Source organism: Eschrichtius robustus, chromosome 13, assembly GCF_028021215.1.
Source record: "Eschrichtius robustus isolate mEscRob2 chromosome 13, mEscRob2.pri, whole genome shotgun sequence".
NCBI lineage: Eukaryota > Metazoa > Chordata > Mammalia > Artiodactyla > Eschrichtiidae > Eschrichtius > Eschrichtius robustus.
Window position 1 is genome coordinate 105,891,676 of NC_090836.1, and position 13,944 is coordinate 105,905,619.

Genomic DNA, 13,944 nt, shown 5'->3' on the forward strand with positions numbered 1-13,944 from the left:
GTGCACACACACATACTTGCACACCCCAGAGCAAGGGGTGTGGGCCTCCCAAGCAGGTTTATCTGCACTTTCTCTCTCTCTCTGACTCTCCCCTTCTCACCAACTCAGAAGCCCCACCTGTTGGGATGGGGGTAGAAAAACTGCTTTTACAACATTTTCTCCGTCTTTTCCTACCATGTCACTCACCCCAGTTCTGACTTCCCAAACAAAAGTCCTTTTAACTCAGAAAAAGAAAACCTCTGACAAATCAGAGCACCTTGGCTCTCAGGCTGTCATGCCTGCTTTGACGTGAAAACCTTGCATTTGAAATCAGGGCTGACTTCTGGGATCCAGGTGACCCTGCCCTCCGCTTCCTTCCTCGGAGACAGTGTTTGCACAGGAAACACACCCATCTCAGGAAAGTCACCTTCTGGAGAGGCTCAGGAGGGGGTGCGAAGGACTCCCAGAAGGGAAACTTCATGGGTCTCTCAACACGGGCTGTGCCTTTCCCTGCCCTGCACGATGACGGCTGCTGACAACCCAAGTCACTTTAGAGTTAAGCTCCTCCCCGTTTCACTCATTCATCCGTTCATTCATTCCTCCATCCTTCCATCCATCCATCCATCCATCCATCCATCAAGTGCACGCAGAGTTTCTGGGATGAGGCCAGGAAGGACGATACGGGTACCTGGCAGCAGAGCTACCTTCTGGGCCTCACCCCTGGGTAGATTCAGTATAAATCAGGCGACTGTCCAGATTCCCGTCTGGGTTTGAACACAACCCCCTGTGCAAACACATTCCACTGAGCGACCTTCGTTCAGAAAAGCAGGGGGAACTAGGCGGCCAGATGCTGCTGTCTGGGGAGCCGTGTCCCGGGTGAGCACACCAACCTGGGAACTTTCAGCAATTCTTTTATTAATGGAGTTGGACGCAGAGGCACGGGATCATCGGAGATTTCTGGGCGTATCCATAGTGACAGTAAAGGGCAAACGAGATTCCTTCCACAGCAAGCAGGAGGTCACTTAAAATCACCCTTGTCTTTTCAGGGGTCGAGGGCACTTCTGGGGTCGCAAAGCGAGCTGATGCCTTGATGTCCAGAACCGCACCACTGACACAACGTCCACACAGCGAGCGAGGGCCTGAAATGACCGACGAGTGAAAATTTGCAGCCTGAAAGCACGAGGGCCTCATGGGTTCCACCACGGTGCCGAGACAAAGTGGCCCGTGAGGACTCCACTCCCGGGGGACACTTCTCTCCTGGGAAGGTCTCTTCCAGAGGGAAAAAGCAATTGGCCTCTCTCTCTGATACGAGAGTATGTGTGCACGTTGATACAACCCTACTCCGCCCAGCTGGCGAGATGCGTGCCCATGGCCTTGTCCATTGATCCTGGAACCTGCATTGTCACCACCTGATGCTGAGAACTCCGGGAAGAAGCAGACAGGAGAGCCAGGCACAGTCTGCCCAGCTGCCTCACCTCGAGGCAACAGTTAGGGAGGTAGGTCTGGGAGCTGGGAAGGGCAAACAGAGGAGAGAATGGGCAGGCAGGAGGGCCCAGCACGCACGGCCGGTCACGAGGGGGACAAAGCCGGGAGGACAGCCTGCCAGCGGCCCACGGTGACCTCCCAGCCTGTGGGTCTTGAAGCCAAAGGGATGACAGCTGATTAGTGGGGTGTTTCTCCCCCAGACGGCTACACTTGGACATAACAGACCCCAGCTGCCACCCATCTGCACTCCCGGGGCAGGATGGCCACACAGCGGGTGCTAATTCCCTGATCCTATTTCTGTTTCGTCACCAGGATGGGCTGCAGGGTAGCTCAGTTAATGCATGAATCCACTCTGGGGTCCCTGATTTATAAAGCACTCCGTGGGCCTCGGGGACCATGATGGCCGGGTGGCCAGGGGCCAGCTGCTGCGGGAGTGGCAGGTGATTTACTGCCTCTGCTCACCCTGGGCCAGGTCCTGGGCACGGTGGGAGGTGGAGGAGGACATACAGCCCACGGACAGACTCTAATGAACTTCAGAGTTAAGTTCTGGGGACCTAACAGCGCAGGGAAGACAGTTAATAATACTGCACTACATACTCCAAAATTGCTAAGAAAGCAAATCTTAAATGTTCTCACTACACGCACAAAAGAAATCATAATTATGTGAGATGATGGAGGTCTAACCCTATTTGATAAGCGTTTTGCAACATATGTTGTGCACTGAGAACTTACACAATGTTATACATCATTTTTATCTCAATAAAGCTGGGGGCGGGGATACGACCCTCCTAAACCCACCCTCACTCCGCATAGACCAGAATGTTCCGTCGCCCAGCAAATAAAATGTAAATCTCAAAGCTTGGAACCCAGGGTCCCAGCATCTGACTCAAGCTGTGATCCCTACTTCTGCTCCTTCCTCCCACCTCGTCTTTTACCCCCATCACCACGGGCCACAGTGAGTCCCCAGAAGTGGACGACATGTCCCCTGTCCAGGACATTGTCCACAGGGGCCCCCCCTCCCGATCCATCCCCACTCAGAGCCTCAGCATGTTGCCACCTCCTTTCTGAAACTTTCCTGGGTCTAAAAAAAACAGATACGAGTAAAGGAAAAGCCTTATTTCAACAGATACATTTTATTGATCTATGTTTGATGCAAATACAATACTAGCATCAAATAATTCTTCTGTTTCTTTTTCTCTGTTAACTGAAATGAAGCTTTTCATGTTTGTAATCACTCAGCTCTGTTCTGGGGCGGATTCCGGACAAGGTCTCCCTCTCACTGTGCAGGCTGTCGGGTGCATCTCCTCAGTGGAAGCGGTGGATTTCTTATTTTGAGGACGGCAGGTTTATTTTCAGCATTCCTAACTGGTTCCTGCTCATTTCTACCTACGGACGGAGACAGAGTTATCTTAAACTCCTTTCCCGGCAGCTCTATTCCTTCTGTCGTCTCTGGAGTGGATTTGCCTCCCGAGCCTGGCGTCATTGCTTTCCCGGCTGAGCATCTTTGTCCCTCGTGCTCCTTGGGAGGCGCCCTGCGGAGTCATCTTGAGTGAGGTCGGGAAGCCCCGTCCTCCCCGCTCTCCTGTTCTCTCTCTGGTCTGGGGGTCTGAGGGCGCTGGGTCCCTCGAGGTCTGCGGTCCCTGGCAGAGGTGGGACTCACGGCCCAGGTGGCTGTCCCAGGTGCAGAGTGAGGGAAGCAGGTGCGCAGACGAGAGGCCGTCTCGTCACTGCTCAGGCTCCTTGGAAGTAGCGATGCTCTGGCTGGCCTCTGGTTTGAGGCGGTGGAGGCGCTGCCCCTCACCCCCTGTAGGGTGCCCGTTCCGAGGCCCCTGGAAACACTTGTCCTGCCTCTGTCTGTGGTTTGCTGTGGACGTTTTGTGACGTGCTCGTATTTTGTGTGTTATCAAAGCCCCGCAAAATGTTTGGAGCCGAGGAAACCCTCAAAGCACAGATCACGGTCCCTACTTGAACACAAGTGGGTTTTAACTGAAGACAACAAATGGGAAATATCAGAACTGTTTAAGTTACAAATAACACAAAAAGGCAGGCTGCTCTAGCGAACTGAGATGAAAGAGAGAGAAGAAATGGGCGCATTAACAGAAAGCACAAAACGGGACGATAAAACCAACCCCAAGCTATTCTGTTACCCAGGTAACCCTAGAAGGCTTGGACTCCGCAAGAAGGACCGGGGGATAGCAGCCGCCCCAGCCGCACGCCCCAGGCCCTGCATCCTCCCCGGTCCCAGCCTTCAGAGCTGCTGCTTGGAGGAAACTCTGCAGGAATAAACAAGTGCCCTGAGCCCCCCGCTCTCCTTGGAGCCCCTGGTCCTGTTTCCGGGAATCTTTCAGCAGGAAGTTTCCCGTCTTCATCCCTGATGGACTCAGCACAACTAAGCAAGGGGACCTTGACCCGATGGCCGTCGGAGCGGGGGCGGGAGGAGGTCTGACCCCGAGCCCCAGGGCCCCACGCACGAGACAGGCAGTGGGCTTCCCAGACCCCGCCGACACGGGTTTTCAGTGCCCAGAGAACCGTGTTATTAGCCCATGTTTATTCGGTGATTAGCATATAATCTTCCCGAAACGTTGTAATTATGCACGACATTTCCACGTGAGCGGGAGACGCCGTGTTCCGTGTTTGTGCTGCTGCGTGTAGCTTGCGTACTGGCTGATGTAAACACGAAGAGCAGAACTACCATAGAGCAGCGTCTGCTGCATCCACTCGGCTTCCCCAGGGTCTAGAGGAGGCAGCACAGCTGGAGGACCAGGGTGGGTGGGCACCTTGGAGTCTCCCATTTAACCCCCAGGTTGGACCCATCCAGCGGGCAGGTGGGGGGCTGGCCAGGGCTCAGGTGGGCAGCCCAGGTGCTGCGAGGTCGGGGCGGGGTGTCCGGGCATGTCGGGTCCAGGCAGTGATGGAGGCGGCCTGATCAATGCAGGTGACGGTGGGATGTAGGGGGTCAGCTTCCAGTTCCAAAAGCCCGTCCAGACGGCTTGTTGTTTGTCCCCTGGGCACGCAGAAGGGGGGGCGGGGGGAGCAGCCAGAGTGCCGGGGAGGCGCCCAGATGCCCCAGGAGGGCAGGGGCATCAGAATCATGTCTGAGCCCGGCCGCCTGGAGTCCCGGCCGAGCTGCCCCCCGACCCCAGCTGCCCGGCCCCGGCCCTGTTACCCGGCTCTCGCCACGCCTGTGCTCCGAAGCCTGGGCCTCCTGAGCGTCATTCTTAATCGACAACTCTGAAGTTTCCATTTGCTGTGACACCGAGCAGAGCTGCCCGGGGTCTCCCGGGAGCCGACTGAGGGACGAGGCGCCCAGGCTGGTCATCTGCTGGGGCTGCCACGCAGCCTGTGACCACCAGGCCGCACATTTCTTGTCCTTCTAGGGCAGGAGGGAGTCCCCGGGGAGAAAGGAAAGCCGGGCCGGGTGGGCCTTGCCTGCCCCCACGCGCTGCCGGATGACCAGAGCGTGGCTCCTCCTGGACGGACGGCGGGCGGGGGAAGAGGGCCAGTGGCTCCACGCTCACGAAGGCGTTGCCCGAGCGCGGCCAGGGAGGCAGTGGCGCCCACTGTCCTTGCCTGGGGCAGGGGTCTTGGAGGAACCCACATCTGCACTGAGACCTGAGGGTGATGGGCAGGTGGGTGGGAGCCCCCTGGGAGGGGAGTGAGGGTGTCCCTGGCATAGTGGGCCGACGGATGCGCAGGACTGGGGTGTGGACGGGGGTGCACAGGGCCTGGTCAGGACGGCCGGGAAGGTCCCCAAGCCTGGAAACAGGCTGTCACCCGCTTTCCACACAGAGGCCAAGGGACCCCCGAGACCCCAAGTTCTCGTGCAGCTGGCTGGCCCCAGGCCTGGCCTTCTCACCAAAGCCACAGCCTCCAGCCCCAGCCCTTTGACGAGACGGCCACCTGGGCTTCCCCTCAACCGAGAGGTGACATGAGGCGTCAGGTGGTCCTCCTGGCTGATGGGTCCAGGGCTTCTGCAGAGTTTCCCAGGAGCAAAAGTAGCAAAAATGTCCACCAAAAAAAGGAAAACAACCAGTCTTTCTAAGAATAATTAATTGAATGCCAAATGAGAATCTCTGAGAGTTTTGAATAAATGTGAATACACAGTTATAGGCGCAAAATATTATCATTTTTCCAACACGATTATTTTCTTGTAAACAACCGATGATTAATAAGTCATGCTATAAATATGCTTTTATGTCTCAAATGTCATCTCTCCAATCTAATTAACATGTGGGGAATTGCCTTTTTGGTGGGTAAAGACATTTAAAATATATATTTCGTGAAATCCGAGTTATTTGTCATAAGCTCCAAGAAGAAAAAAATAAAATATGAAGAATGCTACAGCCATTTAAATACTTTATTACACAACTGCTTTCAAATAAATTCGTTCTCCGGGGCCTGTAGGCGCCTTCGGAAGCAGGACCCCCAGTGCCCTGGACGCGCAGCCTGTCGGCAGCAGCACAAAACGCTAACGATCGGGCCTGCAGAAAAAGCCCACCCGAAGCTGGCACGCGCGGACGAGTTTCATTTTTGCAGCCCGTTTGTTTGTCTGGGATGCGGTCATTGACTGATGTGTCCTCGCTGGCTGAGCGGCACCAGGCAGCGCGGGGTGTCCCACGAGCACAGGGCTTAGCAGAGGCAAAAGAGAAAAGAAACTCAAGCAGAACCGAGAAACCAAGAGACTCATTTGCAGGGATCCTAGGTCCTGGAGGAAAAACAGGGTCTGGGGGTGTGGGGAGCATCTGAGGGCAAGGCAGTCAATATGGGATCTTTCCTCTTTATTCCAGAGAAAGGGAAAGTCCAAGACGGGTCAGGGTTTATGCCCAGGTTACACCAACACATCCAGCTCTGCTGCCTTAGGAAAGGAGTAACGACAACCCTGCCCGCTTAGTACACTGTTGTCTTAATTTTGAATGAACCATGGGCACGTGTGACAGGGCACTAGCCGTCCATCAGGCAAGACCTACCCTCTGGCTCACCCCATCCTTTGCCCTCTGTAGGACTAAGTCCAGGGGCTCGTGTGTTACAGCAAATGCGGAGGAGAAGGAAACTTAGGATTCAAATCTCCTTCCATTAGTTAATGAGGAAAGTGAAGAACGTCCTTGGGACCCACGTCTTTCACTGGCCCCAGCAATGCTCCCTCAACTCCCTCCTGCTGGCAGTGGCTGGTCTGCAGATGCCTGAGTTACGTGCAGGATGGAGCCTTTGGTCCAAGCCGCTCAGCCTTTCGACTTTCCATGGATCAGGAGCTCATGGTCGGCGGGATGGGGTTACAGGTCCCCAGGGCCATTCTCGAACTCTGTGTCCAAAGTCCTAGAAGGCAATGGTGGGGATGGGCCCACAGCTGCGGCCGTGATTCTGGAAGCGGAGACCAGCAGCATCACTGCGGGAAGGGCTTGCGGGAAACCCCGCTGCCCCTTGCGAACGGGCCCCGAGACAGCCAGCTGTAGGTCAGCCCGACCGGCCGCACCTGGCGAAGGTGATCTGGGTGTGTCTGTGAGGGTGTTCCTGGACGAAAGCCACATTTGAGTCAGTGGACCGTGTAAGGAAGGCCGTCCTCCCCAGTTGAGGGGCCTCGTCCATCCACTGGGGGCCTAAGCAGAACAGAAGGGGGGTGTTCTCCACCTGCCCGGCCTGAGCCGGCACCCATTCGCCTCCTGCACTGGGACACGGGCTGGATGACGCCACCTGCACACCTGGGTCCCCGCCGGCCGACAGAGGGTCCTGGGGCCCTCGGCCCTCATCACCGCGGGAGCCACCTCCTACAGTAAACCTGCTGGTTCTGGTTCTGTAGAACCTGACCCGCGGGGACCTCACATTCGTTTCCACGCGCGTGCGTCTCACAACCTGCTGCGTTGGACGCCCGGCCGCCGGCCAGAGAAGCCTCTTGGTGCTGGTTCCCTGTAGCCGACCCGGCGTCAGTGGCAAGACACCCAGGGCTGCTTGTTGAGGAGGTGCTTCTCATTCTGAGAAGTATTTCTGCCAGGAAGTGTCAAGTGAACCGGCCCCGAGTGACACAAAGGCAGCCTTGTTGAAATCCGTGAAATGTAAACACGCTCTAATTTCTTCAGAGGCCTTGGCACCGGCCCCTGGCTATTGACACGTGGGGCCCTTTGTCTTCAGGTCAGAAATCCTGAGCTGCAGGCTCTCCTGGCATCCTGAACGGGCCCGGAGAGAAACCCTTAAAACGGTGCAGAAACTTCTGGGCAGCAAATGAGAAGCAGGAAGCACCTTCCAGACCAGGGAATTTCACTCTCCATCACCGCGGACAGGTCTGCGAAAGGCTGTCTTCCCACACTGCCCCCCCAAATGTGCGGGCCAATTCCTCCCTCCAGATCGTAGAGTCCGCGTGCCTCCCCCGAGGCTGAGCGGGGTCCCTCTGCCTTGGGCGGCAGAGCGCAACCTGGGAGAGAAGCCCCCTGCAGCCAGACAGAATAGAGAATGTGGGGACTGAGCCTTCTCCGACTAGAGGGAGAAACAGGTTTGTGAACCACAGCCACGTGATGGGGGGCCGGGATGTGGACCCGCACCACGCAGGGGGCCTCCTGGGGCCTCACAGGGACCCTGGCCTGGAGGAGGCAAGGCCACCTGCAGACACGGAGGCTGTGGGCTGCGCAACCAGGGTGAGAGGGGGGCCAGGGAGAGGCCAGCGGCCTGAGCCACCTGGGAGGAAACTGCAGGCCGTGGAGACTGAGTGGCTCTGAGGAGAGAGGCGTGCGCAGCGGAGGGGACAGCAGGGCCCTTCCCTGCGCCTGAGGGCACTGGCGAAGCTCACACTTTAGAGCAAAGTAAGTCACACAGGGCTTAACATTTGGAAGCAGCAAACGAGCAACACTGACCCAAATTTAAGAGAATATTTACCTACGCGTCTCAAACAAAGAAGGAAAATGGAATGCCCCCAAGGAAATATATGTATATTTAAATAGTTCTTTAATGACAAGAGAAAAGGCAGCCTAACCATCAAAAACCAAACAGAAAATGTGTGACACGCTCAGGACAGAAGCGGGTCCGTGTCCACAGCAGGAAACCGATGAAAAATGAAAAGACACACGGCCAAGGTTTTCAAGTGACAATGAGATATTCCACTCCAAGTGGCCGACAGCATGAGAGACGCAAGGCTCACTCATGACCACAGAGATGACAAATACAGGTGCCTGTCCAGCCTCGGCATCTGGTCCGCAGGGCCTGGAGAAGCAAACTTCCCGTGTCAGAAGGGAGTCAATTTGGGAGGTGACCTGGGATCCGGATCGGGATTTAAAACACACAGACCTTCAGCACAGCCTTCCCAGTGCGGGACCTTTTCTGGGTCACACGGCGTCAGTTCACGAGGACCTGTGTCCACCTTCTGGGCCGGGTGTTGCTGGTACCCCTCACCGAAGGATGCTCAGGGGTCCCGGAGGTAGGCTTGGAGCAGAGGGGGTGTAGCCAGCATGGAGGAGGGGCCGGGGAGCGAGGCAAGCTGGGAACCGGCAGGAATTTGCTGGGCCTCCTTTCATTGTCACTGATCCTCTCGGTCATGCACACACCCAGTGACAAGGGCCCCGAGGATGTGAAATCTGACCTCAGCTTCATCCGTGGCTGCAGCCTTTGCTGTGGATCCGCCTGCCCCCTCCTCCCCACCCAGCATAGTAGCAGGTGCCAGGCCCACGCCAAGCATTCTCCCCTCCTGCCTTGGCACCAAGGTCTTGGCGACAGGAGCTGCTGTCCGTGGGGAGCTGGCGCAGTCGGGCAGGAGGAGCCAGGTGTACCTGATGGGCCCAGGTGTCCCAGCCACCACGGGAGCCTCTGACACTCTCACCTTGTGCCCCGAACAGGCGGAAACTGGCAGTCATCGCGAGAAGGTGCCGTGAGGGGGGGGCACTGCTGGAGCTGTCCCGGTGCGGGGGGTCAGGGTGCACCTTCCACCAGCAGCTCCAGGGTCTGTAACCACGTGTCACCCACGCCACGCCTGCCCTGTCCACGCAGTTCTTGGTGGGCGTGTGCTCAGACGCACCTTCCTTCCAGGGGACGAAGTGTGCAAGTAATCACAGAACTGTCTTCTCAGCAACGACAGCGGCCAATTCTATTAGAGTCGTTGTGAGAGATGCACCTGCTCAGGGGAGGGGCGTGGGGAAGGCAGGACAGTCAGCAGCTGGGCGTCGGGAAACCAGCTGAACGCAGGCGGGACCAAGTGGACCCCGCGCACAGGCAGCCTAGCGCCAGGCCCCCCGACGGCGACAGTGACGCTGAGCCCCTTCCAGGCAGAATCCCGCTTCATTCCCAGCCATGTTTTTATCAACGACACGTTAATAACTGAGCCTGAAAAGGGACGCTATTCCCTGGTTCCAGAGAGACAGATTCACGATACTCTTCACACGAGCAAAACAAGAGGTAAATAAATGGATCATACGAACGTCTCTCAACAGGAACTGTTCTCAACATAATTAAATGCATATTTTATAAACCATGTGGGGGAACTACCCACGTCTCCAAGATGGGAAGCTAATACAGACTTGGGCTCATAACGTCAGCAAGCCCTAAGTGCCGCCCAATGCCCGCTGGCGATTCTGGGCTGGTTCCCAGGGCCCTGGACGCTCTGCACCCTGTGGCCCCTTCCTCGCCACGGGTGACGGATGCCCTTGCCAAGGAACCTTCCACAGGAATGGACAACAAGGGGACATGTTGTGTGAGCGTGTCCTGTGACCCCAGGAGGTGCCCGTCCACTCTGCGGGCGGCGCCAGGGCACCCGCACCGCCTGCTTGGTCACCGTCCATCCGCAGTGGATGCCCACGTTACGTGCAGCTCCCACACAGGCCGTTCCCGGGGCGGCCTCGCTCTCATCCATCCGTGCTCGGCAAGTCCCGCTGGACCGCGAACCAACTCACCCTCAGGACCACAGGGCTCCTCATGCAGACGCCATGCTGCTCCTCGGGCTCCCCTCCCCCTGGGCTCTCCGGAGGATGGAGCCCCTCCCAGGTCAGGGGCTGCCTGGAGACCAGCCAGGGCCGCACTGGGACAGGGCACTGCTTGTTACACAGCAAGGTCTGGCCATGCAGACTGATGCACAGGTTTAGAGCAGGGTGAGCAAACTATGCCCCAGTCAAAGCCTGCTGCTGCTGTTTGGAGAATGAAGTTTTACTGGACTCTGCACCATTCATTTATCTTCCCTGGCTGCTTCAGGGCTGCAGTGGCAGAGTTCAGGCAGAGACCATACAGCCCACAAAGCTGAAAATAATCACTATCTGGTTCTTTATATGCTCCTTTTGTGAAAATAAAAGCATCTGGGGTTTGCTGGGCACAGGGGCCCTGAGCAGCTCATTCACACCCGGCAACTGCCAGGCCGGCTCCATCCTCAGTTCACCTCCAATGTAGGTTCCTGGAGGGGTGGGGGATGGACCCTGCCCCCAGAAACGGCCCCGCCCACTGCCCTTCCCAGCTCCCTGCAGGACTGGGACTCGGGCCCCCCCCACCAGGCTTGTCACCTCCAGGGACACAGCCTCTGTGAGGGTCGGTGGCCAGGTGCTCACTGCTCCCCCAACCAGGGCTCAGAGCATCTACAGGCCCTGCCCATTCAGGTGGGTTCAGGTGTGGGGCGAGGTAACCTGTGCTGCGTGGGGCCGTCCCTTGGGCAGTTGTGGTCATGGACGGGAGAGCATTTGTCTAAACACCTCCCACAGTCCGTGTGAGCCAGCCTCCCGTGGGCCCAAGCTGGGAGCAGACTCTCCCTCAGGAAGGGGTCCCAACCTGCAGCTCCCGCCTTGCCCTCTGCACTGGTCCCTTCTCTGTATTTTTGTAAGTCAGCAAATCTGAACGCACTGGTGATGGGTCAGTGCGTGGGACTCAGTCCCAGGAGGTGGAGGTTGCCGTGTCCCTGCGGCCTCTTCGGGCGGCCTAGGTCCAGCAGGCCTGAGATCGGGGACGGCGTGGGCGGGCCGTGCGTGGCCGCACACTCGCGCCCAGGCAGCCTGAGGCCAGCCGCTCGGGGAGGCCTGCGTTCTGTGAGTCTCAGGAGAGAGTGGGGAAGGGGCCAGAGAGTCGTCTCAGAACCGACGTGCCGGCTGGGCCGCTCCAATGCCCAGCTCAGCTGGACCCTCACTTAACAACTAGTCCAGCTCTTCCAAAGGCCTCTCCCGGTGCACTCGGACCTCCTCATCTTCCCAGGGGGCTCGCGGGCCCCTCCCTCTCGTCCTTCAAAGTTCAACTTGCCGACCCGGCGACACACCACATGCTCAGCTGTCTTTGTGTTTGTTTTAATTGGAAGGCGATAGAAGAGTGAGAGGAATTCATCTGTGTTCATGACATCAATAATTTAATACAAAAAGGGAAGAAAATAAGAGAATACACAATCCACACAGGCAAATGGGCTTAAAATTTATTACTTATGAAAATGATAAAAAGCTCTTAATTAGGAACCAACTATTCTATTTTCTGGGCAGGAGTAGGCGTGGGACATGATTCCTGTGTCTTGTAGACAATTTTTTGCTCTAACAATCTTAGAAAGATATAACTTTGGTAAGAAACACATCAAAAAAAATTAACAGAAATTGTCTCTGGGCAACTAAGTTCTGGTTGGTTGATTGATTGATTGATTTTTGGCTGCGTTGGGTCTTCGCTGCTGCGTGCAGGCTTTCTCTAGCTGCGGCGAGCGGGGGCTACTCTTCATTGTGGTGCGCGGGCTTCTCATTGCGGTGGCTTCTCTTGTTGTGGAGCACGGGCTCTAGGCACGTGGGCTTCAGTAGTTGCAGCGCACGGGCTTCAGTAGTTGTGGCTCGTGGGCTCTAGAGTGCAGGCTCAGTAGTTGTGGCACACAGGCTTAGTTGCTCCACGGCATGTGGGATCTTCCCAGACCAGGGCTCGAACCCGTGTCCCCTGCGTTGGCAAGCGGATTCTTTTTTTTTTTTTAATTTAACATCTTTATTGGAGTATAATTGCTCTACAATGCTGTGTTAGTTTCTGCTTTACAACAAAGTGAATCAGCCATACATAGACATATATCCCCATATCCCCTCCCTCTTGCATCTCCCTGCCACCCTCCCTATCCCACCCCTCTACGTGGTCACAAAGCACCGAGCTGATCTACCTGTGCTTTGCGGCTGCTTCCCACTAGCTATCTGTTTTACATTTGGTAGTGTATATATGTCCATACCACTCTCTCACTTCGTCCCAGCTTACCCTTCCCCCTCCCCGTGTCCTCAAGTCCATTCTCTACATCTGCGTCTTTATTCCTGTCCTGCCCCTAGGTTCTTCAGAACCTTTTTTTTTTTTTTTAGATTCCATATATATGTGTTAGCATACGATATTTGTTTTTCTCTTTCTGACTTACTTCACTCTGTATGACAGACTCTAGGTCCATCCACTTTACTACAAATAACTCAATTTCGTTTCTTTTTATGGCTGAGTAATATTCCATTGTGTATATGTGCCGCTTCTTCTTTATCCATTCATCTGTCAATGGACACTTAGGTTGCTTCCATGTCCTGGCTATTGTAAATAGTGCTGCAATGAACATTGTGGTACATGACTCTTTTGAATTATGGTTTTCTCAGGGTATATGCCCAGTAGTGGGATTGCTGGGTCATATGGTAATTCTATTTTTAGTTTTTTAAGGAACCTCCATACTGTTCTCCATAGTGGCTGTATCAATTTACATTCCCACCAACAGTGCAAGACGGTTCCCTTTTCTCCACACCTTCTCTGGCATTTATTGTTTGTAGATTTTGTGATGATGGCCATTCTGACGGGTGTGAGGTGATACCTCATTGCAGGTTTGATTTGCATTTCTCTAATGATTAGTGATGTTGAGCATCTTTTCATGTGTGTGTTGACGATCTGTATATCTTCTTTGGAGAAATGTCTATTTAAGTCTTCTGCCCTTTTTTGGACTGGGTTGTTCATTTTTTTGATATTGAGCTGCATGAGCTGGCAAGCGTATTCTTAACCACTGCGCCACCAGGGAAGCCCTGGTTGATTTATCTTTAATCTCCTTCTTCGTGTACTTCAATGTTTTCCAAACCCTCTATAATGAGCATCTTTTTAGTTTCATAATAAAGGCATGTTTTAAAATAAGGGATTAGTCAAAGCTGAGGTGTATTCCTTTAACATATCCTCTGCCTGGATAAGTCTGCTAATGTCTCGCCCCACGGACACTTCTCCACGGCACTTTCAGAAGCAGAAGGAACACCCCCCACCTGGATGTTGTGCTTGGTCTGAATTTGAGCTCCCTCCCCCTCCTCACAAAGGTAACCCCAGCAGAGACGGGGGCGCCCCGAATCCGAGGTCAAAAACCACCAGCCTGATGGAGGAATCTGTCTCCAGAACACAGATGTCTTGCCTGGGAAATGAAGGGAGGAAAAGGGTGAAGGCTGTGCCCAAAATTACATGAGGAAACCCTAGTCCCCAAGGTGATGGTGTCCGGGGTGGGGCGTGTGGGTGATGAGGTCATGATGGTGGGGCCCTCGTGAATGGGGCTCATGCCCTTGTTACCTGAGAGGCGCCAGAGGA